Source organism: Eulemur rufifrons, chromosome 8 (assembly GCF_041146395.1).
Source record: "Eulemur rufifrons isolate Redbay chromosome 8, OSU_ERuf_1, whole genome shotgun sequence".
NCBI lineage: Eukaryota > Metazoa > Chordata > Mammalia > Primates > Lemuridae > Eulemur > Eulemur rufifrons.
The window spans coordinates 117,552,049-117,563,212 of NC_090990.1; the positions used below are offsets into that span (position 1 = coordinate 117,552,049).

Here is an 11,164-nt window from a genome sequence, read left to right on the forward strand (position 1 = left end):
TTATGTTTAAATAACATTATTGGAATGGACTAGCCAAATGTTAGTCTATAGTCTGATGTACAGACTTGTAAGGCCAGAGTAGTCAAATGTATCTCTACAGCCATTTAGACAAAAAAAAAAAAAAAAAAAAGCTACTTCCTGATGCTTGATGCTGCTCCCCAAGAACCATGATTGCACTTTGTACTTGCTGAGCCCTGGATTAAGTTCTAATACATGACAGGTTTTTTTTTTTTTTTTTTTTTTCAGTAGAAATAGAATTTCAGTTCCTATCAAATTTAGTTTAAAATAATGTTCTGTTATTACTTACTGTTTTATTTTGAACATCATTGCTTTGTGTGAAATACTTATTACTGTTAATGGCACAAATTTCTTGTTGATAAATGCATTATTTAGTAAATGTGTATTCAGCTTGTTCTATGCCAGGTGTTGTTTATGCAGTATGGATATCAAAATAATGTAATAAATCATCTCTGCTTTCAAGGGGTTTGTAGTGTAGTAGGGGAGGTACATGAACATACTCAATGGAGCAAATGCTGAGATAGAAGCATGCAGAAGATGCCACAGGAATGCAATGAGTGTTAAGAGGGTGTAGGAACTCTTCCAACACTGCCTGGGGGAGTATGGAACAACCTAGGAGTGAAGTCTTAAAGGAGGAAGAAGTAGTTAGCAGAGGTAGAAAGGAGGAGTGATAGCAGAACTGGCAGGGAGAGGCTTTTAGGCAATAGGAATAGCTTGGGCAAGGTAGACTTTGTGAACCACCATGGTACTTCTAGAGTCCTGGTTTTGGATTATGAAGTGTTTGTGTACGTATGGTGTATGTGTCAGTGTGGGTGGGGGGATGTGGTAGAATTGGGGTTGGAAGCCCACAGTTAGTGGTTGAATAATAAAAAAAAAAAGGACAACAACAAAAACCCAACAAGGAATCCATAGGTTTCCTTAACCCATAGGTAAAGAATTTAGGCTTATTCTTTGGGCGACAAGAGCCACTGAAAATGTTTAAGCAGGAGAATGATTACAGTGGCATTTTAGAAATGAAGTAAGTGGATGAAAGGGACAAGCAAGTTTGAGAATCCTTTTAACATTGCTCTTGCTAAGTGAAAACATTGCTTTCCAATGGAAAGAAAACCTGTGAATGATAATCTAAAAGATCCTCACAATTCACTGAGCTTTTTAGAGTTAATCAAGTCTGTATGGAAATTTAAAACTTTTTTTTTTTTTTTTTAAATAAGGGCAGACTATTCAGTCATTAAATTAATATGTTAAAAACTTTTGTCTTTTATGCTGTCATTTAAATAGACTGAATGTTTCTGTGCCCACCCCAAAATTCATGCGTTGAAATCTAATGCCCAGTACTATGATATTTGGAGATTGGGGCCTTTGGGAGGTGATTAGTGCTCTTATAAAAGAGAGTCCAGAGAGTTCCTTCATCTCTTCTGCCATGTGAGAAAACAGCAAGAAGATGGCCCTCACAAGACACTGAATCTGCTAGGGCCTTGAACTTGAACTTCTCAGCCTCCAAAATGTGAGAAATAATTTCTGATGTTCATAAGCCAGTTTATGGTATTTTGTTATAGCAGCCCGAACAGACTAAGACATTTTGCAGCTAAAACTTAGTCTGATTTCCCTGCTAGACTATAAGAACATGAGAATAGGGACCGTGTATGCTCGGAAGTCAGCACAGCACCTGACATTTATAGAGATAAAAAAATATTTCTTGAGATGATTGGAACTGATTTGAATTTTCCATTCCCAGAATTTTACTGAAAGGTATTGTTAGGTCACCTTCAAGAAGAACAGAATTAAATGATACATATTTTTATCCTATATGGTTATTACACAATTCATACCGAGAATAATTGGGAGGCTCTCTGCCCGGCTATCTTTAAAAAAAACTCTAGCAGCAAACTAGTATAGATAAAACATCCTTCACTTCCTTGGAAGTAGGACCCATTGATCTCTCTAGTTCACTTTGAGATTCTTCAAAGAGTAAACTGTTCACAGTACTCATGCTGGGAGACAAAGTGTCACTGATTTATGTGCTGAGCAGTGTTCCAGAAGGCAGTGGGACATTTTAGGGCAGCCAGCCAGGAGTGAGGAAGCCAAGGAAAACTTGGAAACACAAATTAAAGGCATAGAAGAAATATGCTGATTATGGGAAGGTTTCAGAAGTTGGGGGTCAAACAACCAGGGATCGTTGCATTAAAAGTCAAAATCAGGTGATTACTCTTTTTTCCTTTCTCTGCCTACAAGTCCACTCTCACTATGAGCATTGACTGATAAACTATATCTTTCCTAATTGTGTTTGCTTACGCCCTCTTTCACCTACAATTATTCTCATCAGATACAGTTGAGATGAGTCTCCTCCAGTTAACTTCTCTCCTTTCTGATCAAGACGCAATGAAGCATGATCTAGAAGCATCTACAGTGAGCCAAGTATTGTCGCCATTAAGAAAGAGGTGGAGAATCCTTGATTCCAAGAGCTTACATTTTTTTTTTTTAAGAAAATAAACAAGTAGACCAGCCATATAAAGAATTAAATAAAAGGTTTGACAGAGGTCTGTACATGGTGTTATTAGAAGACAGTGGAAGGGCAAAAACTGCACTTCAGGTGGGGATAGCAGGTAGGCAAGGGTGAGTGTGGGCAGGGGTTAGCCAGGAAGAAGATGGAAGAGTAAGTGCTCCATCCAAGCTCAGAGAGCGACAATGTGAAAAATCAGGCACAAGAGGTTTGAAGCCCTTGCATTAGTCTTTCTCTTCTCAGTATCTCATCAGGCTTTATTTCACCTTTTTTGGGTTACTGATTTTCAAACCATTTGTTTCTGACATTTTTGTCTTTGATGGTGTCACCTGTGTCTATTATTCTCCTGCCTCTCTGTTCTCTGGCTGCTCCTCATTTCCCCTGCCCTCCCCAGTCTTCCTTTGGTCTTCTTGTATTCTTGTTCTGCCATCCTCTGTGGGTCATCTCATCTATTTCTGTGATTTCAGGTGACATAAAGTGTTGATTCCCAAATTCATATGACTAGGTCTGAACATTTCTAAGCTCAGTACCAATTACCTTCTGGCTATATCCAACAAGGTGTTCCACATGAATCTCAACTTTAACAGAAATTTATCTTAACCCCCTTTGTCCAAAATAAATCTGCTCTTCTTCCTATAATCTTAGTTTGCATTGCCGATATCATATTTAAATAAGCTTATACTATAGATAGCTCTACACCACTCTCTAATCCTGTTTCACTTCTGCCACATCACTTACTAAAGTCTGTTCAGATGATCCAGCCTCTTTTTTCAATTACTACTGATGTTTTACATTAGACTTTCATCTCATTCCTTCTTGCATTTCTACAACAGCTTTCCAAAATGAACTCCCTGACACTAGGAATTATTCTTACTGCTTCTGCCTCTCTCCCAAAACAATAGCACTAAGACCATCGTCACCCCCAAACTTAATTATGTTCCTGCTATGGCACTAGGTAGCATTGTCTCACCAAGTATTCTTTTGCAGTTTTCTTTGAGTCCCTTGATCACAGCAAAGAGAACCAGCATATTTGCTGTTTGCGTGATGTTAGACTTACATGATTATGTGACACTTGATAATCATCTTTTTTTTTTTTTTTTTTGTAAAGAAAGGCTAAGCAAATCTCAGTGGCAAATCCTCCACAGGTAAAAATATTTAGCAAGAATTCAGAAACATTTTGTTTTTATAATTAATTTAGACCCTGCCGAAGCCAGATTTGTCTTCCTTCTCTGGGCTAAGCCTTGCCTTTATTCTTTAAATGTCAATGAGATAGACATAGAGGAGAAGAGATATAGACCAGTCAAATATTTTTGTTTGTATTTAACCTACCCTCCAATCCCTGCCTTCTGGGTTATACTATTTGTGCTGTTCTAGTTCCCCAATCAAATGTGGGATGACTACAATCATCTGCAGGGCCCCCAAAGTGGGGAAGTGTGGACAATCAATCCACAGCCTTGATACATGAGCAGAATCTGAAAAGTGCTGCAAAGGGGTCCTTATTAAGCCCCTGGAGGCAGAATCCCTGAGGCTGGGTGATATTCCATCTCACCTCTCTGTCTTCATTTTAGTCAGGGTGTCATCCAGTCTTTGGAAATGAGTTATTTTATATCCACTAATACTAATAGTAAAAAATAACAAAGTGTAATTTCAGGAAAGATTCTTATAGGTATTCTTTTTCCAAATAGTACATGTTTTCCTTCCTTGTTGCAATATACATAATTTGTCTTTTGGGAACGAAGACATAAATCTCTGTGTAACTTGCTTAATAGTCACAGTGTGTTAATTCCATTTTTTCCCCCCTCACAAGAAAGAGAACAATCTCTCTTTGCATGGAGCTTCAGGAAGCTTCAGGCCTATATAATTCAGGATTTATGTCGATATGTTCTGTTTTACTGAGTGATGGACTTTACATTTTTGGTCAGGCTGTAAATTTCACTGTCATAAAATTATTAATTTAAAATCAAAATATTAAGAAAGTAATTGTATGGGTGGTACATGGATTCAATGAAAATCTTCAATACAGTATATGGAAAATCTGAAGTATAGAAAACACTGACTTAGAGGTGACTTTAGTAGTCTAGCATCCTTGGCTTTGAATTCCAGCTCCCAGCCCAACATGAGCAGTCATCAAATCTTACCTATCAGTCATTACTCTGCAGTCTTTTTCCCAGCTACTCTGTCCTGTGCTATTTGTTTTCCTTCTCCCAGTCCCTACCCAAAACAGCACAAACCTGGCTCCAACTTATTTTTCAATTCTTATCTTCTACCAAAGAATCCAGTTAAGTCAGAGATCTGAGTCTGTCCTGCCCAGTGTCCCCTAAGCGTCACTCCCATCACCTCCTCGGTGCCGCAGAAGTGAAGCCAGAAAACCCATTTCCCAGAATTCCTTTCCCTGAACGGACCCAGTTTAGCGTTTGCCAAGGAAAAGTACTAATACCAGATTTGGAAGGCTTCAGAGGAGGCAAAGTCGTTATTCTCCAAGCACAGCTGCAGCCAGATATGTGAGTAGATATAAGATTCAGAATGGCTTCCTGGCAGGCTTGTGAGAGTTCTCCCCACCCCCACCTAATGCTGGTGGCTTTCTTGACCTTTGATCCCAGGTTTCCCATCGGCTGCATAAGTCTTTAATTCCTGTATTAAACATTTCACACCTGATACATGTAAAATGACTTTTGTTTTTTTGGCTGACATCTAACTGACTCACCTGGTATGTCTTTTCTTTTATAATTCTCTCTCTGTAAGAATTGCTCGTTATTCAAGTCCTAGCTTAAATCCTACCTTTCAGAAAATCTTTTCTTCCCCTTCTTCCTGAATTAGAGATTTCCTTTCTTCTTTCCCATTTCCTGCTTTTATAACTTACTTCCCTTTCTTCCTTTCTTTTGTCATTCCTTCCTTCCTCTCTTCTTTCCATCTGTTTTTGTGTCTTTTTCTGTCTCTTCTCTGTCTCTGAATTTTCTTCTCTTGCTCTTTCTCTCTCATTTTTGTCTCCCTTCCCTTCCTTTACTCTTTCCTCTCCCTTCCCTTTTCTTCCTTCCTTCCATTCTTTCCAACTTCCTTCCTCAGATACTTATCACACACCTACATTTTTTTTTAATCTATTACTGCATCACAAACCACCTCAAGTCAGAAATATAAAACAATGTTCAAATTCCTGACCCACAAAATCCATGTGGATCAGGAATTTGAACAGAGCACAACAAGGAAAACTTGTATCTTACCACAATTACTGGAGACTCAACTAGGAAGATTCAAATGTCAGAGCATTCTGGAAACTTCGTTATTCAAATGTCTGATCTCAGCTGGGACACTGTCCATGTGCTTAAATTTTCTGGCAGTTGGGTCCTGAGAGAGCATCCCAAGAATGAAAGTCAAGGGCCTCAGTATTCTAAGAGAACTAGGAGGAAGCTCACGGCCCTTTCTGACAGCCTTAGCAGTCACATAACACCAGTTGTACTATATTCTGTACATTAAAGCAGGCACATGTATGTGTAGATTCAAAATGTGGGGACAATGACCGCATTTCTTGATGAGAAAGGGTCAAAGAACTCTAGGGCCATGTTTTAAAATTGCCCCCTAGGGGCTGGCATGGTGGCTCACGCCTGTAATCCTAGCATTCTGGGAGGCCGAGGCGGGTGGATGGCTCGAGGTCAGGAGTTCGAGACCAGCCTGAGCAAGAGCGAGACCCCCGTCTCTACTAAAAATAGAAAGAAATGATCTGGCCAACTAAAATATATATAGATAAAATTAGCCGGGCATGGTGGCACATGCCTGTAGTCCCAGCTACTCGAGAGGCTAAACCAGGAGGATCGCTTGAGCCCAGGAGTTTGAGGTTGCTGTGAGCTAGGCTGATGCCACGGCACTAGCCTGGGCAACAGCGTGAGACTCTGTCTCAAAAAAACAAAACAAAACAAAAAAAACCTGACACCTAGTGCTCGCTTCGGCAGCACATATACTAAAATTAGAACAATACAGAGAAGATTAGCATGGCCCTGTGCAAGAATGACACATAAATTCGTGAAGTGTTCCATATTTTAATAAAAAATAAAATAAAATAAAACTGTCACCTATATACCAAGTCCCAGTGAGACGCTATGTTTAAAACAGATGAATGATAGACTGTCTCCTTTATCAAGGTTTTTTTTCCTACAGTACAACAGCAATGCCTTCCTTAATATTGTAAACAGGTTTGGTTATTACTGAAACTGGTAATTTCTAAACTTAAGCTGGGTGAATGGCTGCAGTGCGGAATAATATCACCATTGACACTGGGAATGCAAGGTTGAAGAGTTTACGGCCACCCTCTCAGATACGGGAACAGGTGCGGGTTGACTCTTTCCACATGTTGTAGGCAAAAGGAGTGTGGCCATCTTCCAGCTGCTTGCTGCAAGGATGAATCTCTGCTAGTCAGAGACAGTGTCTTTATCCTGGGTCTTCTCCTTTACTTTCTTGATAATAATCCTGGGCTCCATTCCCAGGGTAATTGTCTTGTTGGTCTGCACTATTCAGTGGCTAAATGCATGAACATGTTACAATGAGCCTTTCTCTCTGATGTGGTTCAATATCCTTGTGACTTTTCCTCATAGTGTGCATCTCATTAAATATTGCACTGTTGTTTTTATGTAGAGAATATTTTTCGTATTAGCACTTTCTGAGAATTTATGGGAATCTGTACCTTTGCTGGTAGCTCACACCGTGTTTTGCACCTACTATGATTTTCATAAACATTAGTTGAATTGAATCTCCTCTATGTATAAGTATTTAAAATTTTTAATGGCTCATGAGAATGACTCCACATCAAATGGCTTATAGAATGTTGATCAATATTATTAAATTTCTCATTTATAGTTAGCGAATCTCATACAAGTTATGCAGTTTATTGCAAATCCGTTTCTTCAATAAGACATACTGAGCCATTTCATAACACTGTGTGAGCCACAGAAATTAAGCTGCGAGGCTGACAAACAGGGATCCAGCCCCTTCCAGAGCATGTAATGTGGAAGTAGGTGCAAATAAGAGACCTGCAAGTACTTCATAATGTTAAACTGGTAAAGTGTGGCGTGCAGGAAGGAGTAAAGGTGAGGGGGGACTAGCCTGAACATGACAGAGGAAGGCTCTGGGTAGATGATGTCACAGCTGGGGCGTGTAAGGTAGGTGGGAGTCTTCTCCGTGAAGGGCAGATTCAGACAGGACAAAGTATTCCAGGCGGAGGAATAATTTTTATCACCAGTGATGTGGAGTTGCAGTGGGAAAAGGCCATGTGGTAGCAAGAAATATGGTATAAAAAGGAAACAGCATAATCTTGTAATATAAACAAGTAAGTTTGATTTTTATGTGGCGGCAAACAGAGAATCAATGATCGATTTTAAGCAGTGATCTGATACCTAAGAATTATGTTTAGAAACATAGAACAAATAAAAGAAAGAGGCAATTTGTAGGGAGATCTGCTGAAAGGCCAAGAAATGATGGTGCTCTGATTTTTGTACGCAACAGTGAAGATATAGAAAGCTGGATTGGTTTGAAAAATATTAAGGATATAGAATCAATAGAACTTAGTGAGTGAATCTGTAGAGAAGGTGACAAGTAAAGAAATGAGGATGATCCCAGTAGGTTTCTGAGTTGAGCAACACACCAGACAACATAATCACTCATTGAGAATAAATATTGAAGGAAAAAATGGGTTTGCAGGGAAAAAGGGGGTCATTTCTGTACATTGTGCCTGACAGGTACTGAGACCCCCAAAATGTCTATGTCCTGATCCCCAAAAGGGACTTTGCAGATGCAATTAAATTATCCTGGGCAACCAGGTGGGCCCTCTGTATTCATGAGAAGAGGAGGCAGGAAGATTGGAGTCTGAGAATGGTGTATGTCAATGAAAGCAGGGGTTGGAGTGATGTGAGAAAAAGCTGAAAGCAGGAAAAGGCAAAGAAACAGATTCTCTCCTAAGGACTTCCAGAACTATAAGATAGTAAATAAAATTGTGTTGTTTTAAGCTCCTACATTTGTGTTTGTCCCATCGGCAATAGAAAACTAACATATATATTAGGTTTTTAAAATTTTTTTTATTTACTGTTCAATCCACACATCATAATTGTATATATTTATGGGGTACAATTTGATGTTTTAATACATACGTATGTTGTATAATGACCCAATCAGAGTAGTTAATGTACCTCTCACCTCATGCATTTAACATTTCTTTGTGATGAGAGGATTCAAAAGCCTCTAGCTATTTTGTAATATACAATATTTTACCATTAACCATAGTCACTCTACTGGACAAAAGAATACCAAAATTTATTACTCCTGTTTAATTGTAACTTTATACCCATTGACCAGCCTCTCGCCATTCTCCCTTCTCCTTTACCTCCCCAATCTCTGGTAAACACTGTTTTACTCTCTGCTTCTATGACAACAACTTGTATTTTTTTCCAGATTACACAAATGTGTGAGATCATATGGTATTTGTATTTCTGTGTCTGGCTTATTTCACTTGACACAGTGTCCTAGATTTTTATCCATGTTGTAGCAAATGATGGGATTTCATTATTTTAAAAAGGTGGAATGGTATTCCACTGTGTGTATATACCACATTTTGTTTTTATCCATTCTTCCATTGTTGGACACTTAGGTTGATTTTAAATCTTGGCTATTATAAATAGTGCTGCCATAAACATGGGTGTGCAGACACACACACACACACACACACATGCTCAATACTGAGATTGCTGGATTAGATGGTAGTTTTAATTTTTTGAGGAAACTCCATACTGTTTTCCATAGTGGCTATACTGGTTTACATTCCCACCAACATTCTCCACACTCTTGCCAACACTTGTTTTCTTTTTCATACTAGCTATTCTATTAATTGGAGTAAGGTGGTATCTCACTGGGGTTTTCATTTGCATTTCCTCATGATTAGTAATGTCGAGCATTTTTTCATATACCTGTTGGCTATTTGTATGTCTTTTTTTTGATGAATGTCTATTAAGGTCTTTTGCTAATTTTTTAATTTGGGCTGGTTTTTTTTTTTTAAATTTTGTTGTAATGTTGTTTGACTTCCTTATATATTCCACATATTAAGCCCTTTTCAGATGTATAGTTTATATATGTTTTCTCCCCTTCTCTTCACTCTGTTAATGGTTTTCTTTACTATACAAAATGTTTTTAGTTTGATGTAATCTCATTTGTCTATTTTTGCTCTTATTGCCTATGATTTTCAAATCTTATTCAAGAAATCCTTGCCCCGCCTGTATGTCTTCTTCTGGTAGTTTCATAGTTTGGAATCTTACATTTTCATCTTTAATTAATTATAAGTTGATTTTTGTATATGATGAGAGCCAGGGATCTAGTCTCATTCTTCTACATGTGTATATAAAATTTTCTCAGCACCATTTATGAAGAGATTGTCTTTTCTTCAAAGTATGTTCTTGGTACCTTTATGAAAAATAAGCTGGATGCAGGTGTGTGAATTTATTTTGAGGCTTCCAATTCTGTTTCTTTGATATGTATGTCTGCTTTTATGCCAATACCGTGCTGTGTTAGTTACTATAGCTTTAATTAGTTACTATAGCTTTGTAGTTTATTTGGAAGTGGGGTATTGCGATGCCTCCAGCTTTGTTCTTTTTGCTTAGGATTGCTTTGGCTATTTGGGATCTTTTGTGGTTCCATACCAATTTGGGATTATTTTTTATATTTCTGTGAAGAATCATTGATATTTTGATAGGGATTGCAGTAAATCTGTAGATTGCTTTGGATACTATAGTCATTTTAATAATATTAATTCTTCCAGTCCATAAGCACAGGATATCTCTCCATTTATTTTTGTACTCTTCAATTTCTTTCATCAAAGTATACAGTTTTCAATGTAGATCTTTCACCTCCTTCATTACAATTATTCCTAGGTATCTTACGTTTTTGTAGCTTTGGTAAATGGAATTGTTTTCTTGATTTCCTTTTCCAGATAGTTCACTACTAGCATATAAAAATGTTACTGATTTTTATATGTTGGTTTTGTATCCTGAAACTTTGCTAAATTTATTTATTTTTTTAAAAGTATTTTGGTAGAGTCTTTAGGATTTTTTATATTATAGGAAAGATTTTGTCATCTGAAAGCAGGGATGATTTGACTTCCTCCTTTCCAATTTGGATGCCTTTTATTTCTTTCTCTTGCCTAATTGCTCCAGTTAGGACTTCCAGTGCTACATTGAATAAAAGTGGTGAAAGCGAGCGTTCTTATCTTGTCCCTCTTTATAGAGGAAAAGTTTCAGCTTTTCTCTGTTCCGTATGATATTAGCAATGGACTTGTCATATATGGCCATTATTGTGTTAAGGTATATATCTTCTGTACTAATTTGTTGAGTTTTTATCTTGAAGAGATGTTGAATATTGTCAAATGCTTTTCCAGCAACTATTGAAATGATCTTGTGGTTCTGTCTTTCTTTATGTTATTGTGGTGTATCACATTTATTGATTTGTGTATGTTTAACCATCCTTGTATCCATGGGATGAATCTCACTTGTTCATAGTGAATGATCTTTCAATGTGATGTGCTAGTATCTTGTTGAGAATTTTTGCATCTATGTTCATCAAGAATTTTGGCTTGTAGTTTCTTTTTTATGTTTTTGTCTTTGTGTGGTTTTGTGATCA

At 37.7% G+C, this 11,164-nt stretch overlaps 1 non-coding gene across 1 annotated transcript; it reads left to right on the forward strand.

Annotated features, from left to right (window-relative positions):
* Positions 1-6,446: 6,446 nt before the first annotated feature.
* Positions 6,447-6,552, forward strand: LOC138391043 (U6 spliceosomal RNA). Its single transcript, XR_011234686.1, has one exon. It is a non-coding gene; the product is annotated as a U6 spliceosomal RNA (small nuclear RNA).
* Positions 6,553-11,164: the final 4,612 nt, after the last annotated feature.